This window comes from Dendropsophus ebraccatus, chromosome 8, assembly GCF_027789765.1.
Source record: "Dendropsophus ebraccatus isolate aDenEbr1 chromosome 8, aDenEbr1.pat, whole genome shotgun sequence".
NCBI classification, from domain to species: Eukaryota; Metazoa; Chordata; class Amphibia; order Anura; family Hylidae; genus Dendropsophus; species Dendropsophus ebraccatus.
Window position 1 is genome coordinate 36883271 of NC_091461.1, and position 25605 is coordinate 36908875.

The 25605-nt window shown below is 43.9% G+C and overlaps 1 long non-coding RNA gene across 1 annotated transcript; it reads right to left on the bottom strand.

The window, feature by feature from the left end:
- Positions 1–209: 209 nt before the first annotated feature.
- LOC138798528 (uncharacterized) lies at positions 210–17360 on the bottom strand. The gene is made up of 5 exons (XR_011364094.1): positions 17339–17360; positions 13838–13864; positions 10478–10507; positions 9042–9068; positions 210–589 (listed from the first exon to the last, which is right to left on the bottom strand). It is a non-coding gene; the product is annotated as an uncharacterized lncRNA (long non-coding RNA).
- Between the last annotated feature and the right edge of the window lie 8245 nt (positions 17361–25605).

Consider the following 25605-nt stretch of genomic DNA (forward strand, 5'->3'; position numbering starts at 1 on the left):
GTCTTCTGTTGTGCTCAGTATGATGTGATCACTCAGCTTTCCCAGCCCAGCATCTTCTATTGTACTCATTATGACAGTATGATGATGGTCAGTGGTCTGAGCACTGGTGGACTCTATTCAGAATCTCAGCTAGAATGCTTTTTCTAGTATTGGCTTGTGACAATACTTGAAATCTACAGTGAAATATTAAACACATTACAAACAATAAATATTTTCATTGTGACTTTTATGTGATGAAGTAAATGAAACAATTGTGGAAAATTTTGCAACACATCTGTCACATGTAAAGAAATCGGAAAAGTGTCAATTCTACTCAGAACTAATTCAGGGAAGACAATAAGCATATTTGAATACCAGATATACAATTACAGCGATGTGTTCAGATCAGAAGCTTTAGAAAGTGTGAATACATCTCATGGATACATCACATAGAACCGGTCAATTCAGTTGTTAATTGCAAAATTTTTAGTATTAAAGATGTACAAATTGTTTTGGCCGCCCAAGGCTCCTCCGGATGTGTTCAGAGATTGGCAGCGATAGTTTTGGGAATTGTACAGGTAACACATCTTCATAGTAGGAAAGATGCAACCTTTAGAAAAAAATAAATATAATGTAAGATAACAATATAATATAGTAGTCTCCCAAATATCATGTTAGTCTTATTTAAAATAGTTGACTAACAATAGGTTAGGAAAGTCCATAGCCTCTGTGTATTTTGATTTTCTTTTTTTTTTCATCTACACCTTCCAAGAGCCATAACTTTTGATTTAGGTTTGTTTTTCATGGCACCAGTTATATGATGATGATCATTACTTATGGTCACCATTATAAAAAGGCCATTATTTCACCTAAAAAGATGTTGTAGGAACTCAGGATAAAGGGGTATTCCCATCCCCTTAGAGAATGAACAGAGCAGTGGTTGCATAGGAGTGGTATGCATTGTTCATTCCACCCCTTTAGCATCCATTCACACATACAGCATCGACTGCAGATATCAATGTAACTAACTGACTGAACACAGCATCAAATCTGCTGCAGATCCTGTACATGTAAATTGTCATACAACCGTGTTTTATACCTACTTTCCTGCCGTACTGGATTTTGCTTTTATTTGACTGTATCTGTGAACATAGCTTTAATGTACTATATAGTATAAAATGAAAAACAAAATAAAAGTATTTGTATGGTGCAATGGGGTACAAAAAAAACAACTAACTGTGCATTAAAATCAGTAACATTGCGTGATATGCACAAGAATTACTTGTTTTCAAAATTTTATTAGGGATTCAGCTTTTTCTGCAAAGTTAGGTGAGAAGCTACTGATGTAAATGTTACGGTCTAAACACATTTCTGTCTCGGGGTGTTTGTAGCCATGGATACCCTAACTTCTGGCCGCAGAGAGAGGAATTCACAGCCTATTGGATCAGCGGACATACTGACTGTACGTGGGGTATTTGTCTGTTGTCATTAATTCTAAATAGAGAGGTTGCAGAATTCACTTTATGTATACATAGAATTCACTTCATTCATGTATCAATTACACTTTATGTAAAGTTTTCTAGCTGAGTTGAGCTTTACATCCTGAGTTGAGTGAATACACCCTAAGACTATGTTCTCTAAGACTATGTTCACACAACGTAAGTTTTGTATTAATCACGGCCATTGTTGCTGATTTGCAACAACGGCCGTGATTAACCCTTAGGGGACACAGCCAGTTTAAATTTTTGCGCTTTTGTTTTTTCCTTAATTTTTCCTTATTTTTTGCGCAACTAATTGTACTTTGCTATAGCAGACGTAATTTTTGCCTAAAATATGTGGTGAAATTGAAAATAAAAAACGCTTTTTTTAATTTCGGGTGGGGGGATTGTTTTTACGCCGTTCGCCCTTGGGTAAAACTGAGTTGTTATACATGTTCCTCAAGTTGTTACGATTACAACGATATTTAACTTGTATAACTTATTTTATTTGATGGCTTTTAAAAAATTAAAACCTTTTTAACAAAATATATGTTCCTTAAAGATGCTCTATTCCCAGGCTTATAGCACTTTTATCCTTTGGTCTATGGGGCTGTGTGAGGTGTCATTTTTTGCGCCATGATGTTTACTTTCTATTGGTACCTTGATTGCTCTGTAACGCCCGGAGTAGTGGATCCACTGGACCGGCACCAGCGATGGCACAAACCTCACCAGGGAGCGGAGTCTAAGGGGCCGCTGGTTTTCACCAGAGCCCGCCGCAAGGCGGGATGGACTTGCTGCGGCAGGCGACCCCCAGGTCGCTACCCCTGGCTTGGTTGCTGGTGTCGGCAGGCGAAGCGTGGCAGGAGATGGCACAGGCAATAGTCTGCAGATGAGAGAGCACGTGACTGGCTGGACACAGGAACAGGTGGAGTGACAGGGGAACAGGAACCAGGAACAGGGACAAGGGACCAGGTAACGGACAGGACTCAGGAACAGGGACTAGGGACCAGGTAACGGACAGGACACAGGAACAACAGGGAGCTGGGCCAAACGCTATGGGAAGCATGTAGAGGCTCCAACACAGGGGACAGGGCATGCTGGGATTTATAGGGGAGTGATTGGTGCAACTACCAATTAGGAGCGCACTGCCCCTTTAAATCTGAGACAGCCGGCGCGCGCGCGCCCTAGGAGGCGGGGACGCGCGCGCCGGCCGGCACAGCGAGAGACAGGAGCGTGGAGAGGTGAGGCGCCCCCCGGGGCCGAACGTGTAGCAGCGCCGGGTCCCTGCACCGGGACCCCAGCAGCTGCATAAGATGGGAGGAGGTCGCGGCGGCGGCCCGGAGCATGGGACGCCGCCGCGGCCGTGACAGTACCCCCCCCCTTTGGCCTCCCCCTCTTTCTAACCTGCAGGAACCTTTTGATGAGATCTTGGTCCAGGATGTTAGCCTCGGGTTCCCAGGACCTCTCCTCAGGACCAAATCCTTTCCAGTCCACCAGGAAGAACCTTCTACCTCTGACAGTCTTCATAGCCAGAATGTCCTTAACAGCGTAGACGTCGTCAGAGACGGCTTGAGGAGCAGAGAACGAAGACCTATCGGAGAACCGGTTCAGGACCACTGGTTTTAAGAGGGAAACATGGAAGGAGTTCGGAATCCGCATAGTGGGGGGTAGGCGGAGTTTGTAGGTGACAGGGTTGATGCGTCTTAGCACCGAGAAAGGACCGAGGAATCGAGGGCCCAACTTGTAGCTGGGGATCTTGAGTCGGACATATTTGGCCGAGAGCCAGACTTTGTCACCTGGGAGAAAATTCGTGGCAGGTCTCCTCTTCTTATCAGCCTGGTCCTTCATGCGTTCCGAGGCTTTGAGTAAGGACTGTCGAGTTTGTTCCCAGATCGATTGCAGGTCAGATAACAACTCCTCCACGGCTGGGACTTCAGAGGATGGAGAGAGAGGCAGAGGAGGACGAGGATGATGCCCGTAGACCACATAGAAAGGGGACTTGCCTGTGGAAGTCGAGTCCAAGTGGTTATAAGAGAATTCTGCCCATGGGAGTAGATCGGACCAGTTGTCTTGGCGGCTTGAAACAAAATGGCGTAGGTAGTTGCCCAGAATCTGATTGACTCTCTCCACTTGCCCGTTGGTTTGAGGATGATAGGCCGATGAGAAGTCCAGCTTCACTTGGAGTTGCGAGCATAGGGCACGCCAAAATTTAGAGACAAATTGAGAGCCTCGGTCGGACACAATGTGAAGAGGAAGTCCATGCAGGCGAAAGATGTGTCGGAAGAACAACTGAGCCAGACGAGGAGCAGAGGGCAGACCAGGAAGGGCCACGAAGTGAGCCATTTTAGAAAAGCGGTCCGTCACCACCCAAATAACTGTATTGCCCGCAGATGGAGGTAGGTCAGTGATGAAATCCATCCCAATGTGGTGCCAGGGATGATCCGGGACTGGCAAGGGCAATAGTAGGCCGGCAGGTCTTAGACGGGGAGATTTATTCCTGGCACAGACTGCACAGGAAGCCACAAAATCCTTGACATCCTGGAGGAGATTGGGCCACCAGTAATGACGGGAGATCAATTGCCCGGTCTTTTGGGCTCCTGGATGCCCGGCTACCAAAGAGGAATGCCCCCACTTCAAGATGCGTTTACGGAGTGCGGGACGCACATAAGTCTTCCCGGGAGGCAGTCTCTGCAGAGCAGAAGTGGCAACTGGTACTAGGCGGTCGGGAGGTATTATGTGACGAGGAGATTCCTCTTGCCCCATGACATCGGATGCTCGGGATAATGCATCGGCCTTTAGATTCTTCTCGGCTGGACGGAAGTGGATGGTATAGTTGAACCGAGAGAAGAAGAGGGACCACCGAGCCTGCCTGGGATTGAGGCGTTGAGCCGATTGGAGGTAGAGGAGGTTCTTGTGGTCCGTGTAGATGTTAACCGGGTGTTTAGCCCCCTCTAATAGATGACGCCACTCCTCCAGTGCCAACTTAATGGCCAGGAGTTCACGGTCCCCAATGGTATAGTTCCTCTCGGCAGGGGAGAAAGTCTTAGAGAAGAACCCACAGGTTCTGGTCTTGCCTGATGTGTCCCTTTGCGAGAGAACGGCTCCTGCGCCCACAGAAGAAGCATCGACCTCGAGAGAAAACGGCCTGGAGACATCCGGGCGGACTAGGGCAGGAGCGGAGGCAAAGGCAGACTTGAGGCTATTGAAGGCTTGTTCGGCCTCTGGAGGCCAACGTCTGGGGTCCGCCTTCTTTTTAGTGAGAGCCACAATGGGTGCGACCAGGGTAGAGAAGTGAGGGATGAATTGCCGGTAATAGTTGGCGAAGCCCAGGAAACGTTGGATAGCTCTAAGTCCCACAGGGCGTGGCCATTGAAGGACAGCTGCGAGCTTGGCTGGATCCATTTGTAGGCCCTGATCGGAGACGATATAGCCAAGAAATGGAAGACTGCGCTGATGGAAAACGCACTTCTGAAGCTTGGCGTATAGATGATTGGCCCGTAGTCTTCGTAGAACCTGACGCACTTGTGCCACATGAGTCTGCTGGTCCGGGGAGAAGACCAAAATGTCGTCCAAATAAACAATGACGCAGACATAGAGGAGGTCTCGGAAGATATCGTTCACGAATTCCTGGAAGACCGCTGGGGCATTGCATAGGCCGAATGGCATGACCAGATATTCGTAGTGCCCATCCCTGGTGTTGAAAGCGGTCTTCCATTCGTCTCCCTTACGAATTCGGACCAAGTTATACGCTCCCCTGAGATCCAGCTTGGAGAAGATCTTTGCTCCACGAAGACGGTCGAATAGTTCCGGAATAAGCGGAAGAGGATAGCGGTTCTTAACGGTCACCTTATTTAAACCCCGATAGTCTATGCATGGGCGGAGGGAACCGTCCTTCTTCTGAACAAAGAAAAATCCGGCGCCAGCTGGAGACGTGGATTTGCGGATGAAGCCCTTTTGTAAGTTCTCCTGGATGTAGGAGGACATGGCTTCAGTCTCGGGCACAGAGAGAGGGTATACTCGACCACGTGGAGGAGAAGACCCAGGAAGGAGGTCTATAGGGCAATCATAGGCCCGATGGGGTGGTAGTGAGTCCGCCTCCTTGGCCGAGAAAACATCGACAAAGTCTTGGTAGTCCTCCGGTAGCCCGGATAGAGGCTTGACACAAGCAGGTGACCTTGTAGAGCACTTGGGTTGAGGAGATCTCAGACACCGGTTATGACAGTCCTGACCCCAGCTGAGAACCTCCCCAGTTCTCCAGTCCAGCTTAGGGGTATGGATTTGCAGCCAAGGAAGCCCCAGCAGGAGGTTGGAAGAGGAATGGCGCAAGACATAGAAGGAGATCTTCTCCTGATGTAAGGCTCCCACCTGGAGGACTAGGGGTGCCGTCTGGCTGTACACCGCTTCGGTAAGAACCTCCCCCGTAACCGAAGAGATAGACCGGGGTTGGGCTAGCTGGATCACGGGTAGCCGCCATCTTTGGACCAACGAAGCAGAGATGAAACTGCCAGCAGAGCCAGAGTCGATGAGGGCAGTAGTCTGGAAAACTTGCCCAGAGGGTGTCTGGATGGAGACGGGCATAGTCAACCTTGGAGAGGTGGCATTCACACCTAGGGAGGCCTCTCCCACCGGACCTAGGTGCGGGCGTTTCCCGGACGCTGAGGGCGTTGGGGACATCTCTGTCGATAGTGATCCGCGCCACCGCAATAGAGGCAGAGATTCTGGTCCAGTCGACGGTTCCTCTCATCAGTCGTCAGGCGAACACGTTCCACCTGCATAGGAACCTCTGGAAGCGACTGGGACATAGGAGCAACAGGATTCTGGAACACCGGTGCCAGCCGAGGATGGCGACGGGGCAGACTCAGACGCCGTCCTTGCCGAACCTCCTCCTCTCTCTCGGAAAACCTGGTGTAGACTCTGGTAGCCAGTAGAATAAGATCGTTCAAGGAGGTAGGCAGATCCCGGGCAGCGAGCACATCCTTCACTTGGCTGGACAGGCCCTTTTTAAAGGTGGCAATCAGAGCGGCCTCATTCCAGTCTAGTTCCGCAGCCAGGGTGCGGAACTGGATGGCGTAATCACCAACGGAGGAAGTCCCTTGGGATAAATTGAGGAGAGCAGTCTCAGCCGAAGACGCACGGGCAGGTTCCTCAAAGACCGAGCGGAACTCGTCCAGGAAGATTCGAAAATTGGCAGCAACCGGATCATTACGGTCCCATAGTGGCGTGGCCCAGGCCAGAGCTCTTCCCTCCAATAGGCTGATAATGAAAGCCACTTTAGAGCGCTCGGTGGCAAACTGACTGCTTAAAAGTTCGATGTACATGGTGCATTGGGTCAGGAACCCTCTGCACAACTTGGGGTCACCTCCATATTTACTTGGGAGAGCCAGTCGTAGTTTTGAAGAGGCTGCCGGAGGTGATGACTGCTGAGCTGTGGTATGCTGTTGAACGGCTGCAGTCAGTTGTTGAATCAGCTGTGACTGTTGCTGAATCTGTTGAGCCTGTAGGGCGACCACTCGGGCTACCTCGCGGATATCAGGCACCTCGCCGGGATCCATGGTTGGAGCCTACTGTAACGCCCGGAGTAGTGGATCCACTGGACCGGCACCAGCGATGGCACAAACCTCACCAGGGAGCGGAGTCTAAGGGGCCGCTGGTTTTCACCAGAGCCCGCCGCAAGGCGGGATGGACTTGCTGCGGCAGGCGACCCCCAGGTCGCTACCCCTGGCTTGGTTGCTGGTGTCGGCAGGCGAGGCGTGGCAGGAGATGGCACAGGCAATAGTCTGCAGATGAGAGAGCACGTGACTGGCTGGACACAGGAACAGGTGGAGTGACAGGGGAACAGGAACCAGGAACAGGGACAAGGGACCAGGTAACGGACAGGACTCAGGAACAGGGACTAGGGACCAGGTAACGGACAGGACACAGGAACAACAGGGAGCTGGGCCAAACGCTATGGGAAGCATGTAGAGGCTCCAACACAGGGGACAGGGCATGCTGGGATTTATAGGGGAGTGATTAGTGCAACTACCAATTAGGAGCGCACTGCCCCTTTAAATCTGAGACAGCCGGCGCGCGCGCGCCCTAGGAGGCGGGGACGCGCGCGCCGGCCGGCACAGCGAGAGACAGGAGCGTGGAGAGGTGAGGCGCCCCCCGGGGCCGAACGTGTAGCAGCGCCGGGTCCCTGCACCGGGACCCCGGCAGCTGCATAAGATGGGAGGAGGTCGCGGCGGCGGCCCGGAGCATGGGACGCCGCCGCGGCCGTGACATGCTCATATGCGACTTTTTGATCGCTTTTTATTAAAAAAATTTTAAGATTTGATGTGGCCAAAAATTTGCAATTTTGCACTTTGGAATTTTTTACGCTTACGCCGTTTACAGTATAAGATCAGGAATGTGATAAATTAAAAGTTCAGTCACACAATGTTGAAATTGAGTGGATGGCCGCCATATAACAGTAAATAACTGCCATTATTTCAATACAACAGCCGTTGTTTTAAAATAACAGCAAATACTTTCCATTAAATGGCGGCCATCCACTCAATTTCAACATTGTGTGAACAGATCCTTTCTGTGTTTTTAATCCACTCCTGGTTTTGGTTGCACTAGACCACCAGGGTAAGGGCACAGTAAGTACTTAGATGCAGCTGTCAACTTTGATCGGACCGCACCCGCTAATAGCCGCGGTCCCGGGCTACATGCGGCACCCGGGATTGCGGAAGTTCAACGACCCCCCTCTGAACTCCCATAGCTGCACCAGGACGTTCAGTAACGTCCTGGTGCAGCTATGGGTTAATACAAACCTTGCGAGCACTGCAGTCAGAGTGAATCCTGGACGGAGTGTATACACGTAGTATACACTCCGGCCGGGATCCCTAGCAGCCGCACGGAAAACTGACGGAAAACGCACTCTCCATTGTCGGCTATGGTGAATTGGAATGCGGGCTTACACCGATGTGCCTGCATCCCAATTCAGCACAAATGAAGATCATCCGTCCGGTATTACAGTACAGGTCAGGATGATCTTCACTAACACCAGCTGGTGTTTCAGGCTGTGTGAACCCGGCCTAACTGTTCTACAATACATCAGAAAATATATAATAAAGAAATCATCTCCATCTAGCAAGAACTGTATCTTACATTCCTTGAAAATTTATTAGAAAAAAGAACTGGCTGGGTTCACACTACTGTGTGTAAAAATGATGTTTGTCTTTCATACCAACGGCTGTCATTGTACAACTTATGTACGCTATTTCAGAAGTAATAGTGGTAAAAGGAAGAGGTTGGTGGGATTTGTCTTTGCATGTACATTTCAGAAGTAATGAATGTTATTCATGCAATGACAGACATTGTTATAAAAAAGACAGACATATTTTTAACATAGTGTGAACCTAACCAATGGCAAGTTTTCTAGCTGAGTTTTTTTTAATTTCACAATATTCCATGAGTGAATACACCCTAACTGTTCTATAACACTACATCAGAATATTTATAATAAAGAAATCATCTCCATCTAGAAAGTGTATCTTACATTCCTTGAATTACTATTATTATTATTATTATTATTATTATTATTATTATCATACTCACAGAGAACCTCTTCCATGTTACCCGAACCTAAGTAAATAAATAAATTAATAATAAATAAATTTGATTAAATTGATTAGTTCTACAATATGTACATGGTTAAGTGACATCACTGAACACAACATAAAAAAGTGAAAATATTTGCATAAATCATTTTATAATTTTTTTGTTGTTTATTTGTAGTTACAATTGATGGCCATGTTCACCGAATGGCTGGTACTACAGTACTAGCCAGATGATCTTTATTTCTGATGAATGGAGATGCGGGCACATCAATGTGCGGCTGCATCCCAATTTGTCGCTGCTCACAACGGAGCGTGCGGCTGGAGCCGCATACACTGACGTTGAGACATGTGATGGTGTCTCTGCAGTGTTTTGGTTGATCTCCCTGAGGTCAACCAGCGTCCTTTTGCATACACTTACCAGGCATTGCTCCCACTAGCCAGAAACTTACTCCACACTGATGAGGGGCTAATACCCCGAAACAGCTGTCTGTGGATGGATACCTTGTTTTGGTGGTTTCCTTAATTGGAGACATTCCTTGGCTTGTTTGCTCCTTTCTGGAGGAAGCTCTGGCTAGTTCACTGACATCGAGACACGTGATGGTGTCTCTGCAGTGTTCTTTTGGACCATTGTGTGCACTGACATGTCTCCAGCGGCCGCTATTCAATGAATAGAAGCTGCAGAAAACTGACATGTCAATTTGTTTTGCGGCGCTCTGGGGATCCCGGCCGGAGTGTATACACTCTGGATGAGATTCCATATACGGCAGCACTACGTAAGTTCTGTAGTAATCACGGCCGTTGTTGCAAATCTGCAACAAGTGTGATTATTACAAAACTTATGTAGTGTGAACATAGCTGATATCTGTGCAATCAAAGTTGTGCTAAACATCCTACACCTAAGAAAAGCAGCAGTGAACAAAACCCCAAATAAGCTTCTCAAAGCAAATAAAAAAAGAATAAGTATTGCTGCCAGAGTATACAAAGTGCCAGCCGTGACAGTATAGATCAAATTCACTAACACATGCAGCTGATACATCTGATATTGGACCTCACGGTGTTTTGAACAAAAATAAGCATGATACAACCCTGTTATCACAACCTACTTGCCTGATACATTTGTATTCATATTTTGTTCACATCTTAGTATAACACAATTCCATTGCCATTGTGTTATGTTGCAGTTGACCATATGCAATAACTGCTTCTGAAATGCTGCTATTAAACGAAGTTTTTTTTTTATACATGTACATTTTAGAAATTTCACCCCAATTGCTAAATAGCTTAAACTGGCAAGTATAAGAAAAACACAGGTTCTTACTGCATACGGCTAAACGCAATGCAACAGTATCATATATTTTACTCTAGCGTTATGAATAGAAAACCTTTGGGTGCTCTAACACTGCAGTTTTCTGGCAAAAAATTTGATCCCATTACCTGACACTTGAACAGGATTGACTGCAACGGCTGCATATAAAAGGAAAACAACATATTGATGTAAGAATAGCATTTTTATTGTTATTTTTGGGGTCATATAGTTGCATTGTTTTACAAAGGCTTAAAAGGTAAAACTAAATATCAGCTACCATGAGATGTACTAAAGAATGTCTAAAGAATGAACAGGTTAACTCTTTGGACGGACGGCGTAGTCCGACCGACCACAGAATTAAGTATATGGCACGAGTGGAAATGTGTGCGGCCGTGAGCGGGGGCAAGCTGCGGAAACCGCCACAGGTGATCTGCACGGATTCTGTAGTGTGCACATACTCTAATGAAGTACGCTGCAGCTACTATCACTTTGGGAGCCCAGTGTAGTTGGTGTCACCGGCTGGTGAACTACCCTATATGGGGTGCGGCGTTCGCGGAGGCCCCTTAGGGGTTTGGTCCTGTGACATTGGGGTTGCGGGGCCATTCCGTGGCCCCCCTTCTCTGCTTGTGCACACTTTGCGGGGATTGTGTTCACTGACCGGCACAGTGATGTTTTTTGGTTTAGGGACTCGTGTATCAGAGACCTGCACGTTGGTACATGAGGCAATATGGTTTGATCAAATTGTATACTAACTTCTGATGTTGGTTTTTAAAAGTAGCTGAACAAGCTTTCGTGTCAACCATGGGTGCGATGTGCAGCCATTTCTGTCTTTTTGACTTGTGCATATAACTGATATGTAGCACTGCGGTATTGGAGGTTTTAAAACGATTGTCTCATGCTTCAAACATGTTTTAATAGGATCTATTAGATGTTATATTTTATAAACTTCTTACAAGGAAAATCCAGGCTTGAGTGGGCTATCTGGCCCCTTGCACCTGTTAGTGTCTTTTGCTGTAGTCAGGTATCCGCGTTTCTTTTGGACAACTTTGTTTTTGATTACGTTTTTATTCATGACATGTACTCTTCGAGTATCAAGGGTGAAATTTATAGCGCTTTATTATAGTAAAAATCTCCATAGCAACCAATCAGAGCTCAACTTTTATTTCTCACATTGTTCTGGTAAAAAGCTGAGCTGTTGTTGGTTGGTATGGACAACAAAGAGAATCTTACCATTAGTGCAATAAATATCTCCTTCCCAAATGGTTAAGACTGTTTATTGGTGAATAAATAAATATATATTTATATATACACACACACACCTTACCTTTGGCTTAGAAAGATAAATAGAATTAAGGCTCTTTACCCATCCACCAAAAGTAAGGTGGCCTCATATCGGATAGGTGAATGACAAGAAAAGCTAACATACCAGGGGTACTCTCAGGAAATGCTAAATGGGACTCTAACATTAAAGCATTACTGTCATTCTTAATAACTTTGATACCATAGATGTCAAAAATTACTGATCGCACAAGGTCTCGCTGCTGAGATGTGCTGCAATCCAAAGATTTAATGGTAAAGCTAAAATTTCCAAGATGTAGCTGGGGTAAGTACTGTTGGGAAAGATTAGAATTGAATTGACAGCCAGGGAGAGACATGTGCTGCTCTACCCTCTCCATGCCTGTATCTTGGGATTGAGACCCGCTGTGATCATTAACTTTTGACTTATCTGATGACATGTCAAAAGTTACTACAAATGACAGTAATGCTTTCAACAAACTCACCTCTTATTCTAGAAAGGACGGAGACTAAGAAAAGAATGGGAAGAAAAGCTAATGTACTGTACCCTCTGTAGCCCCAGTAACTTCTGAATATGTAAAAAAAAAAAAAAAAAAATTATAATGTTAGTCATTGATTGAGATGTATATTTTTTAAAACCTAATTAGGAAAGTTCATTATCCCTATGCCTTAAAGGGGAAGTCCAGGCAAAATAATTTTAAGATATTTTATTGCCCAACAAAAGTTATAAAAATTACTATTAGACACTTATTATGGGGAACCCACCTATAGTGCATTTTCTCTGCACTTACAACAGCATGGCATGTTCAGATCTCTGTAAAGTTGGTGATGTCACGTCACATAAACTGCCCACTCTGGTGCTCCAGTCTGTCCCACCGCTGCAGCAGGAGTCGGCAGTTTGTGACGTGATGTCACCAACTTTACATACTTTACAACTTTAGGCTACGTTCACACTACGTAAGTTTCCGGCCGTAGCGTGCTTCCTGAATAAGCGGCCGGAGATTTACGTAGTTTGCGTACAATGGAAAGTATACGATCTACGGCTGCACAGTTCACACTACGTACGAACTTACGCCCGGATCGTATGCGGCGCCGTAAAAAATGAACCAGACCATTGTTTCGGGACGGAAATGCTGTAACTTACGCCCGTAGCGTAACATGCGGTCCCATACGAAGTGGTGATTTCTTCATTTTTACACCTTTTTGTGCCGATCCAAAAGGTTCTGTGGGGTGTCCGGGGCTATCCAAGTAAAAGACCGCTGTCAGATCGCTACGTACGCCGCTCGGGAAGCGTACGTAGCTTACGGGCGTAAGTTCGCGGATCGTACATAGCCAGCCGCAACTTGCGTAAATCCTGGCCGGAGTTTTACACGTATATGTCCGCCCGCGAAAAATATGCTGAACTGAATATACTGAACTTACGTTGTGTGAACTTAGTGTAAGGCTACGTTCACACATAGCAAAAGTGGTGAATTCTGTTCGACCTAATCGTGCAACCTTGAGAGGTTAGCTTCGCCCGAATGTCTAATTACAGGACTTGTGCTATCAGACCTGACACTCCGTGGAGTCTTCTCCTAACTGCGAGTATGTGATTTTTTTTAAGCAAGTCACTAACTTGTACTAACAGTACACATTGCCCCGAAACAGCCCCATAACCTGTCCTACAGATACCTCAAGCACCCTAACCAGTTCATCTATTGCACTTTACTCTTCTGTGTAGTCCATCAAGTTTAATTTTAATTGTTTAATTTCCACTCTTCATCTATTGCACCTTACTCTTTAAGCATAAGTTGTATTGCTCTAAAGATTTTTTTTAAGTAAAGTATTCTCTTTTACAAGTGTTGGACTTTGTAGTCATTCTGTATCTACACCTACACACTGTTCTACCTTTACAAAACCAGTGTTAGTATACCTAGGAATGGGTATACCACTCCTGGCCCCCATGACAAGTGCCTAGTTGGTACAACACCAAGCACCCCCAGGTTACTGCAAATGTCAACAACTGTCCAAGGTCCAAAGGACCCTTACTGTGGGGCGCTACACGTGTTGATCCATTTGTGTTACCCATCCACCAATGCTAGATAGGACACTAACATTAAACAAACATCTCTCTTATTCAACAAAAGAAAGACTGAGCAAATGGGAAAATTAGCAATGTGAAAAAAGGAGAATGACAAGAGAAGTTAACATACTGTATTCACCAGTGGTTCCAGGAGATGCTGATTAAAAAAAAATAATTATATTGTTAGATAGTGAACAAATAGTTTATCTTTAAAACACATTAAATACTTCCCTCTAAGGGTGCCCTCACACATACCGTATCGCAGAAGATTCCACGCTGCGAGTTTTGCAGCGATATCCCCTGCAATACTGTGTACAGTTAGTCGCGGCCTACTTAACTCTGCAGCTGCTGGGCTAACAAATGAATACATTACCTGTCCACGCTCCAGCTTACTTCTCTGGCTCCCAGGTCATTGCCATCCCGCTCAGCCAATCAATGTGCTGTCCCGCCGCAGCCACTGATTGGTTGAGTGGGGCAGCAGTGAACTGGGAGCCGGGGTAGCAAGCTGGAGTGCGGACAGGTAATGTATTAGCCCGGCAGCGGTGAGTTAAGTGGACAGAGGCTACATTCTCGCAGCAGAAGGAAAGTCCACTGCAGGAACGTAGATTCATAGGAAATGACAGGCCGGAGCATTGTAGTGGATTTTGGTGTTGAACTTGCAGCGTGAAATCCACTGCAATGCAGTCCGTGTGAAACTGGCCTTAACCGTGGAGTATATTGAAAGCACAGAATGGCTTTGGGAGAGATTTATCAACAGGGGATTTTTCTAGATGTGGTCTGTTTCTGCTTTGACAAGAATAGACTGGTCTATTTAAAGTGCAATTTACTATCAGGGATTACTATCTTTTATGACCTGATCTCTGTTTATACTCTGCTCCTGGCTTTGGCTTCAAATCTTTGGCAGATAATCTGTCAGATAATCTTTCAGTGCAAATGGAACCTTATTGTTAGCCGGTATAAAATGGCTAACACTAAACCCCCCATTATTACCCCAGTACCCAATGCCACCAGGGGTACTGGGAAGATCCAGGTGTCAGTAGTCCCAGAGTGTCAAAATTGGTGCTCCTGGACTGGGCGGTAGCAAGCTGGTATTATTAGGCTGGGGAGGGCCAAAATAAATGGCCCTTCCCACCCTGGTATTACTAGGCTGCTGCTGCTTGGTTTTTAACCTGGCTGGTTATGGAAAGGGGGGGGGGGGATCCTATGCAATTTTTTTTTTATAATTTAAAAAAAAAAAAAGCATAGGATCCCCCCCTGCTTCCATAACCACCAATAGGAGGTTAGTCCCAATCACCCCTACAGCGTAAAAGTACGGCCGTTGTTGCACCTAGGCACCTGTATATTCTTCTATGGGATCCCGGCCGTAGTGTATACACATAGCATACGCTCCGGACGGGATCCAAAGCAGCACCGCAAAGAACTGACATGTCAATTTTCTGCGGCCACAATTCAGTGCATTGCAGCTGCAGAAAGACCTGTCAGTTCACACAATGAAGTGAGCGGCTTTGGCCACTTGCTTCATTGTGTGCTATGAGGAGTTCTGATGCGCCCGCATCAGAACACTGCGGCCGGAAAAATAATTTGGCCGGTACTGCAGTACCAGCCGGGATGATCTTTTCAGAGACCATGGCCTAACATGAACATGGTCTAAGGATGCGTCTGCAGCAGAGCAAAGGGCAATCGTGCAACCTTGAGAGGTTAGCTTCATCCGGATGTCTAATCCCAGGACTCGTGCTACCAAACCGGACACTGTGGGCTCTTCTTGCAAAAGGTGGTTTCTATATCTATTCCTAACCATGAGTACAAGATTCCTCAAGTAAGTCACTAACCTGTCCTACGCAAGTCAAAACTTGTAACAGATACCTCAAGCCCCCTAACTAACTCTTCTGTGTTGTCCATAAAGTAAAAGGACTTTAATTTCCTCTATTTATTCATTGCACCCTACTCTTCAAGCATAAGTCGTACTGCATTGAAGTAAAGAAGTAAAGTGTTCTTTACTGTATTGGACAGTCATTCTGCACCTGCCCCTACACACTCTGTTCTATCTTTACAAAGCCTACTGTTAGTATACCCGGGAGTGGGCATACCACTCCTGGCCACCATAAAAAGTGCCTAGTTGGTACAACACCAAGCACCCCCAGGTTACTGCAAATGCCAACTGTCTAAGGTCCAAAGGACCCTTACTGGGGGGCGCTACACATGTTGATCCATTTGTGTTACCCATTCACCAATGCTAAGGAGGACACGTATCGGATAGGACACTAACATTAAACAAACATCTCTCTTCTTCAACAAGAGAAGGAGACTGAGCAAATGGGAAAATTAGCAATGTGAAAAAAGGAGAATGACAAGAGAAGTTAACATACTGTATTCACCAGTGGTTCCAGGAAATGCTGATTTAAAAAAAATTATATTGTTTATCTTTAAAACACATTAAATACTTCCCTCTAAGGGTGCCCTCACACTTACCGTATCGCAGCAGATTCCATGCTGCCTGTTCTGCAGTGAAATCTGCTGCGATACTGTGTACAGTTAGTCGCGGCCTACTTAACTCTGCAGCTGCTGGGCTAACAAGCAAATACATTACCTGTTCACGCTCCAGCTTACTTCTCCAGCTCCCAGGTCACTGCCATCCTGCTCAGCCAATTAATGTGCTGTCCCGCCGCAGCCACTGATTGGTTGAGTGGGGCAGTGGTGACCCAGGAGCTGAAGAAGCTGGACAGCTAATGTATTAGCCCGGCAGCGGTGAGTTAAGTGGGCAGGGGCTACATTCTCACAGCAGAAGGAAAGTCCACTGCAGGAACGTAGATTCATAGGAAATGACAGGCCGGAGCATCATAGTGAATTTTGCTGTTGAACTTGCAGTGTGAAACTGGCCTTAACCATGGCGTGGAGTGGATTAAAAACACAGAAAGGCTATGTTCACACACTGTTGAAATTGAGTGGATGGCAAACATTAATCCAATGAATCCCCCAGAGGAAAAGTGGCCTTATATTGGAGTGGAACCCTAACATTAAACAAACTCACTCCTGTATATGTGTATATCAAATACTTAGGCTATATTATGATTCATCTGTAATCCGGTGCTGCACTTTTCATTGGTTGAAAAAATCTACAAATTTAACCAGTAATTTGAAATAATCGGAAAGCAACAAAAAGCGTTCCTATATCCATTGGGCCATATGGTTCCAGAATTTACTCTATAAGCAAAGTTGGTCTATTTGTGTTACCCATCCATCAAATAATGACCTCATATCTGATTGAATGCTAACATTAAAGCATCATTGTCATTTGTAGTAACTTTTGATATCACCAGAGATGCTACAAATTACATCGGGCCTCGTTGCTGAGACCTGCTGCAATCCTGAGATACAATGTTAAAACAAAGATCCCAAGATGCAGCTGGGGGGAGCGTGCGGCAGAGAGGGAGAGTCAGGGAGAGACGTGTGCTGCCTCACTCTCTCCCTAGCTGTATGTATCTTGGGAGTGAGATTCACTACAATCATTCACTTTTGACATGTATGATGAAATGTCAGAAGTTACAACAAATGACAGTAACACTTTCCACAAATTCATCTCTCTTATTGTACAAAGGACAGAGACTAAGAAAAGCTAACATACTGTACTCACCCTCAGTAGTGCCAGTAAATGCTGAATATGAAAAGAAAAAGATTATGATGTTAGTCAGTGATTGAGATGTACTGTATATTTTTATAAACCCAATGAGGGGGATTCATCATCCCTACCCCTGGATGAAGACCACAAAAGATTGGAAACTTGCATAAAGCAACTTGTTTATGCTGATTTCTGATAGACTATGATAGATTTCTGAGGCCGACATGAAGCAGCGTCACATGTGGCGGATTTATTTTGATACAGATATGCCGCCGGTCTTCATAAATTACCCCTATTTATATATATATATATATATATATATATATATATATATATATATATATATATATATGCACATTACTATATGCTGTGGATCCGGCCTAGGTCTGGCTACCTGAGGTTATGCACCCACCTGAGGCTTGAGCCTACACAGTGCCGTCCTGCAACCCCTTTTTTTCTTATATATATATAAAATATATATATATATATATATATATATATATAAATTCCCCCTATATATACTTACTATATATTATTTACAATTCATTGGTTTAAACATATATATTCAACATGAACATGAAGATTAACAAGGTGAACATGAAGAAAAGAAAAATCACAAGGAAATACTGTACTCTTAGTATTTGCTTAATAATTTTAAAAAGAAAAAGAAAAAAAAATTATGATGTTAGATATTGATCAAGCTGTATATCATTAAAACGTAATGCATAAGTAATCTGCAGCATCAAATCTCCAGCAGATCTGCTGTAGATACTGTACGTGTGAATGCACCCAGTAATTTGAAATACTCTGAAAGTCATGAAAGCTACCTTATACATTGGGGCCACATGGGGCCTGAATTTATTTTATATGTAAAGTTGCTCCATTTGTGTTATCCATCCACCAAATATTGGCTTTATATTAGATGGGACGCTTACTGTACATTAAAGGATTGCAGTTATTTGTAGTAACTCTTGATGTTAGAGATGTCAAAAGTTACCAATCACACAGGGTCTCGCTGCTGAGACCTGCTGCAATCTCGAGAAACAGAAGTAAAAATAAAAGGTCTCAAGATACAGCTGGGGGAGTGTGTGGGAGTGGGTGACTGAGATTTGATAGTCAGTCAGAGAGAGACATGTGCTGAGGCACCCTCTTCCTCGCTGTATATTGGGATTGCAGCAGGTTCTGGGAATGAGACCAGTTGCCATCATTAACTTTTGACATATCTGATGACATAAATAGAGAATTCAACATCATCCAATGGAGTTCCAATTTTCAAGGCTTTTGTGATGACTGTCCGGAGGGGGGTGTCTGTCAGGAGCCGGTGCTCAGCTTTGTAACATAGTCATCATGCTGACTGGCAGACAGCACTGCTAGTCAGCTCTCACTGTGTTCCTTGTGTCTGTGGCTCTCTGACAGTCATCACTATCAGACTGATGGGTTAAGCGCCGGGGCTTCACCCTGTCCTTTAGTCTGTCGGTCACTGTGGACAATCATGATCCAGTTAATCCTTATGTATATAAATAAATAAATATATGAATGTCTCATTAATGCGACCTAATAGCACATACATTTATGTATTTTTATATGTGCATCCCATCTGTACTCACCAGTGGTATCAACAAGAGATACTAAGTAAAAAAAAAAAAAAAAAAAAAGATTAGCAAGTAAAAATAGAAAAGGAAAATGACAAGGAAAGCTAACATAGTGTACTCACCAGTGGTATGAGCAGGAGATACTAAGTATAAATAAAAAAATGCATTGTTAGATATTAATCAGATTGTATATCTTCAAAACACAATGGGGCACATTTATTATACTTCCATCCTGTATCTACAAACTGCTGTGTTATCAGGTTTATGCACTTACTATACATTATACTCCACATGCTGATTGCTATACTGTACAGTAACTTTTAATATCACATATTCAGCTTTCTAAATGTTTGTTTCATCTGTTCTACATGTTATTCAGAATATAAAATCATTATTTTTGCGGTGTGGAACCAATTGTCAGCATTTCAGTCATTTCTTATGGGAAAATTTGCTTTGGCTTAAAGAGGTTCTGTCACCCCCCGCGCCGGGGTGACAGGCTCTCGACCACCAGCTAGATCCTCTTATAGTTACCTCATGTTGTCGAGTCCCTCTGCCGGAGCCGGTCCCGGGACGGAGATATCTTGGTTAGAAGCCGGCGCGCGCACTGTGGAGATGGGCCCAGCGCCCATAGAGAATGAATGGAGCCGGACTCATCTCTGCTGCACGCGCACGGCTCCATTCATTCTCTATGGACGCCGGACCTATCTCCACAGCGCGCGCGCCGGCTTCTGACCGGGATATCTCCATCCTGGGACCGGCTCCGGCAGCCAGACTCGGCGACATGAGGTAACTATAAGGGGATCTAGCTGGGGGTCGGGAGCCTGTCACCCCGGCGCGGGGGGGTGACAGGTCTCCTTTAACAGTGATTTGGATTACAAGCGCAGTCCAGGAACGAATTATGCTCATATATATATATATATATATATATATATATATATATATATATATTACACTATAGCTCTATAAATCTACATTATAGCTTACATACATTAGCCAGACCACTGCAAAAGGTCGCATAGTTCTGCATCAACCGAGTTGTGCACACTGGCATAAATTTCTGAGGCTGTCATGTATTGGGTTTATTAAGGTAGTTATATGCAGGTCTTGGTAAATCCTCCTAATATATTTGTCACTCTTAATGGGGTTATCCAGTGAAAATCTTTTTTCTTTTAAATCGACTGTTTTCAGAAAGTTATATAGATTTGTAATTTACTTCTATTAAAAAATCTCAAGTCTTCCAGTACTTATGGAAGCTGCTGTTTGTCCTGCAGGAAGTGGTGTTTTCTTTCCAGTCTGACACAGTGCTCTCTACTGCCACCTCTGTCCATGTTAGGAACTGTCCAGAGCAGTAGCAAATCCCAATAGAAAACCTCTCCTGTTCTAGACAGTTCCTGACATGGACAGACATGTCAGCAGAGAGCACTGTGTCAGACTGAAAAGAACACAGAAATTTCCTGCAGAACATACAGCAGCTGATACTACTGATGTAGTATGCCTTATGTCCCCCACACCTACTTACCCTAAGCACGTTTCGCGTTGCTTTATCAACTTTGATAAAGCAATGTGAAATGCGCGTAAGGGACCCTTGATAAAGCAATGCGAAACGAAAGTTGGGTAAGTAGGTGTGGAGGACATAGGGCATACTACATGAGTATTTTTTATTTATTGATTGGTACTCATATTTATATTTGATATTCTATCTTTGCACCATTTGGTGGCATTAGGGTGTACTTCGGGACCTACGGGTCTATTTATATTTCATTACTATCTATTGATGTTTACCTTGCTACTATAGTGCAGTATTTTTAAGGTTCTTTTGCCATCTAGTGTTTGATGTTAGTATTACCCATACATATATGTGTGTGTGTGTATATACTTTATGTTTGATATGTGCACTACATAATAATATTTAGTGTGCTGTTGTTCCTCCACTGATTCTGTTGTCTGTACCACCTTCATTTTTATGTTTTTAAAATATTTTTTCAGTAAATAAATAAAATATTTACTTACTGTTATTTACATCTCTGTTAGTTTGATATATGTCATTCATTCGTATACACTCCTGAGGGTATTGTTTTATTGTATTATTTTTTTATATATTTATTTATTATATGTATTTTTTCGTATTTTTACGGCCGTTGTTGCCGATTGCACCAACAGCCGAAGTTTATACGAAAAAATATGTTGCCTATTTGTCTATGGGATCCCAGCCGGAGCATATACACATAGTATACGCTCCGGCCGGGATCCCTCGCGGCGCCCCAAACAACTGACATGTCAGTTTTCTACGGCCACTATTCAGTGAATAGCCGCCGCAGGAACCCCTGTCAGTGCACACTATAGAGTGAGCACGCCTAGAGCGGCATCGGCCGCTTGCTTCATAGTGTGCAGGGGGAACTCTACGGCCAGTGGGAACTCTACAGCCATAAAGATCATCCGGCCGGTACTGCAGTACCGGGCGGGATGATCTTTTTAAGAGATCGGCCGCTCCGTGACCCGGCTGGGTCACGGAATGGCCGGTCTCTTACACCATGTGAACATAGCCTTATTCTACAAAGGACAAAGAGTACTATTATACGGGCCGATGGGGCCCGGTAATAACTGTAGAGAGTTAGGAAATCGTCAGCCACCTGCCGCGCACCGCTATTACACGTATTACACGGCTCCTGACAATTGTAGGTCCAAACCTATATCAACGATCAGCCGATGATCGTTGTGTTTATTATACAGAGCGATAATCAACCGGATGGGGCCGATTTGGCCGATTATCGCTCCGTGTAATAGTAGAAAAGCTCAGCAAGGTGAGAATAGAAAAGGAGAATGATGAGGAAAGCCAACATACTGTACTCACCATGGGTACTGCCAGTAACTCCTAAATTATAAAAAAAAAGATTATAATTTTAGTCAATTACTAATATATATATATATAACACAAAAGGGAGATTCATCTTCTGTACACATGGATAAAGACTACAAAAGGTCACAAATTTTTGCATAAACCGAGTTGAACATACATTCCTGAGGCTGCCATGTGCCAGAGTTATTAAAACACAGATACACAGATCTAGGTAAATCCTCCCACTTTTTCTTTTTAGAATTACTTCTGTTAAATATTTTAATTGACCTCAATAGAATGCCTTGAAGTCAATGGAATGACGACCGCCCAATGCACACTGTGTATTAAATAATGGACGTTGTTTGAGAAGACGTCAAAATAATGATCGTGACTTTATTCACAGACATCTTTTGCAAACAACCGATGTTATTTTTTAGTTGTCCACACACAGTTTTTCTTTTTTCACTGTCTTTACTATTAAATTTAATGGGCTTTTAAGTTAAAGACCCATCCAAAGGGCGAACAGTCTGAACCTGAGCTAGAACAATGGACCAGCAGCTGTCATTATAATGACCGACATCTAAAACGCAAAATGACTAACTGTACTCAAAATGATGGACGCAATTTAAAAAAAGAAAAAAAGGCCATGTGAACATAGTCCTAAGGTGGCCTTATATCAATTGGGACCCTAACCTTAACCCTTTAAGGACGGAGCCTTGTGCTTTCGTTTTTTTCCTCCTCCTGTTTGAGCCCTTTTTTGCAACACCAAGTATACTTTGCAATTACAGACTTAATTTTTTTTTAAATAAAATATGCTGCAAAACCAGAAAAAAATTATATGTGCAGTGAAATTGGAAAAAAAAGGTGCAATTCCTTTTATTTTGAGGGGTTTTGTGTTTACACCGTTCGTCCTATGGTAAAACTGACATGTTATCTATGCTCCTCAAGTCAGTACGATTACAAAGATATGTAACTTGCATGACTGTTATTTTATTTGATAGCTTTTAAAAAATTAAAACCTTTTAAAAAAACAAAATGTGTTTAAATAGCTCTATTCCCATCTTTATAACGCTTTTATTGTTTGTTCTATGGGGCTGTGTGAGAAGTAATTTTTTGCGCCACAGTCTGTTCTTTTTTCCGGTACCTTGTTTGTATATTTGCGACTTTTTGATGGCTTTTATAAATTTTTTTCTGGATTTGACGTAAACAAAACTACGCAATTTTGCACTTTGACGGGTTTTTGTGCTTACACTGTTTACCGTGCAAGATCAGGAATGTGATAATTTAATGGTTTGGGCGATTACTCACGCTGTGATATCAAATATGTTTTATTTTTTTAATTTATTTTTATTTATCAAATGGGAAAAGTGGCTGATTAAAACTTTTATTAGGGGAGGGGAATTTTTGTATTAATAAAAAAAGGTATTTTTTTTCCACATACATTAATTAGAAGCCCCCTTGTAGATCAGTGCTCTTTTACTCTGGTCTGCAGCAGACCAGATACACTGGTTGCTGAGCCGGGATCAGTATCATTTCGACGCTGAGCCCCGGTCGGCTAAGTAGAAGGGATCTTCCCTCCGCATCGTGAGGGGGAGATCCCCCCACTAGACACTAGGGACAGGGGGTCAAGGACTATTTAAATGCAGCTGTCAGCCTTGAGAGCTGCATTTAAATAGTTAATTAGCCGGGAGCTAATACCCGCAGTCCCCAGCTGCACGTAGCAACCAGGTACTGTGGGCTGCAGAGAGGGCCCACGCCGGGAGCCCTCGCCGTTTACCTTTAACGGCCGCATGACGGGCATACTCGTCATGCGTCTTTAAGGGGTTAAACATACTCACTTCTCCTATTTAGCAAATAACAGACTGAAAAAAGATCAGTTGAAAAAAAAAGAGAATGACAAGGAAATCTAACGTACTGTAGATATTAATCAGATTGTATATCTTCAAAGCACAATGGGGGATGTTGATTATATGGCGGGAATACCATCTTATAGTCCAGATAGGCCACTCTGCGCAGCTACAATAGCGCCAGACGGGATTACAAAAATCTTTCAAGACTGCGCAAAAAAGCTGGACTTAATAAATGTCCCTAATGTATACTTTACTCTTAACACTGCTTTAAGTATCAAATGCTTAAAGGGGTATTCCCATCTCAACTAGTATAGTTAATCTTGTAGGACTTGTCAAATTTAATATTTTTACAAATAAATTAATTTAGAAAACGTGTCTCCTCCTGATACACTGCTCTTTACCTCCCATTGTTGAGGACCACTCTGCCCTAAAAACAGTGGTCTGGCTGGGTTATATACACACATTGGGGGAGATTTATCAAACATGGTGTAAAGTGAAACTGGCTCAGTTGCCCCTAGCAACCAATCAGATTCCACCTTTCATTCCTCACAGACTCTTTGGAAAATGAAAGGTGGAATCTGATTGGTTGCTAGGGGCAACTGAGCCACTTTTTCTTTTTAAAATGACTTCTGTAAAATATTTTAATTGGCTGCAATAGAATGCATTGAAGTCGATAGAGTTACGGCCGCCCAATGCACATAGTATATTATTAGACATTGTTTGAGCAGACGTCTTTTTGGACATGTGTTACAAACCTTGGACATTATTATTTAGTTGTTCACACAGTTTTTCTTTTTTTTTACCATTCTTTCACCATCTTTACTATTACATCCAATGGACATTTCAGTTCAAGACACACATCCAAAGGGTGGTCTGTCCATCTGATCTAGAATAATGTACCAGTAGCTGTTAATATGATGGGCATCCAAAACGTGAAATGAATGACGTCATTTTGAACTCAAAATAAGGGATGTCATTTAAAAAAACGGAAAGAAAAAAACCTCATGTGAACAAAGCCTAAAGGTGGCCTTATATCAGTTGCCCTAAGCTTAAGCAAACTTCTCTTATTCAGAACATTACAGAGAGTGTAAAAAGATCGGCAACGTGAAAATAAAAAAAAGAGAATGACAAGGAAAGCCAACATAGTGTACTCACCAGTGGTACTAACAGGAGATACTGAGTTGAAAAAAGAAACAAAAAAGATTGCATTGTTAGATATAAATCAGATTGTATATCCTCAAAACACAATGAGGCAAAATGGCGGAAATACCATTTTATGGTCAGATAGGCCCCTGTGTGCAGCTAGCACCAGACAGGCGCACAGGATTTATGTAGAAGCATTACATCTCTACAATACTCCTGTGAGACTCCGTGCCGTGGGGACATTTTTATGCCGTGTGCAAAAAAGCCAGACTCAATAAATGTCCGACAATGTACACTTCACTCTTAAAAATACTTTAAGTAGCAGTTGGGAATGATAGAATTGTAAAGTGCTGTGTAATATATACCGTGCTATGTTGGGAAAATATTAATGTGAAACAGGCAACATTCATTTAAAAAAAACAACTTTACATCTCCTGCAGCTGGAACGGGAGTAGGGATGGTCCAAACCTGCCGAGATTCGGGTTCGTACGAGCCCGAACTCTCGGCAATGATTCCCGCTGTCTGACCTGTATCCCAGTTTTCCAGGCGGTCCTCCCACTGTATCCACCCGTGTCACGGAGTGGCCAGACAGCGGGAATCTAATGCCGACCATTCAGGTTCATACGAACCCGAACCTCGGCAGGTTCGGACCATCCTTAAACAGGAGTAATTCGAAGGCCAGCAGGTCGCTATTGTTTTTTTTTGTCTATATTTTAGCCACATGAACAGAGGCATTGCAGTGCTGCCCATTTTTTCCTTTTTGTGTTATATGTGGGGGGAAAGTGACTACCTCCTGTTGGCTTACTCTCTATCCATCTCCTGTGGGTGTTTTTAACAGAGATTAGTTGGATCCTTCTTGCC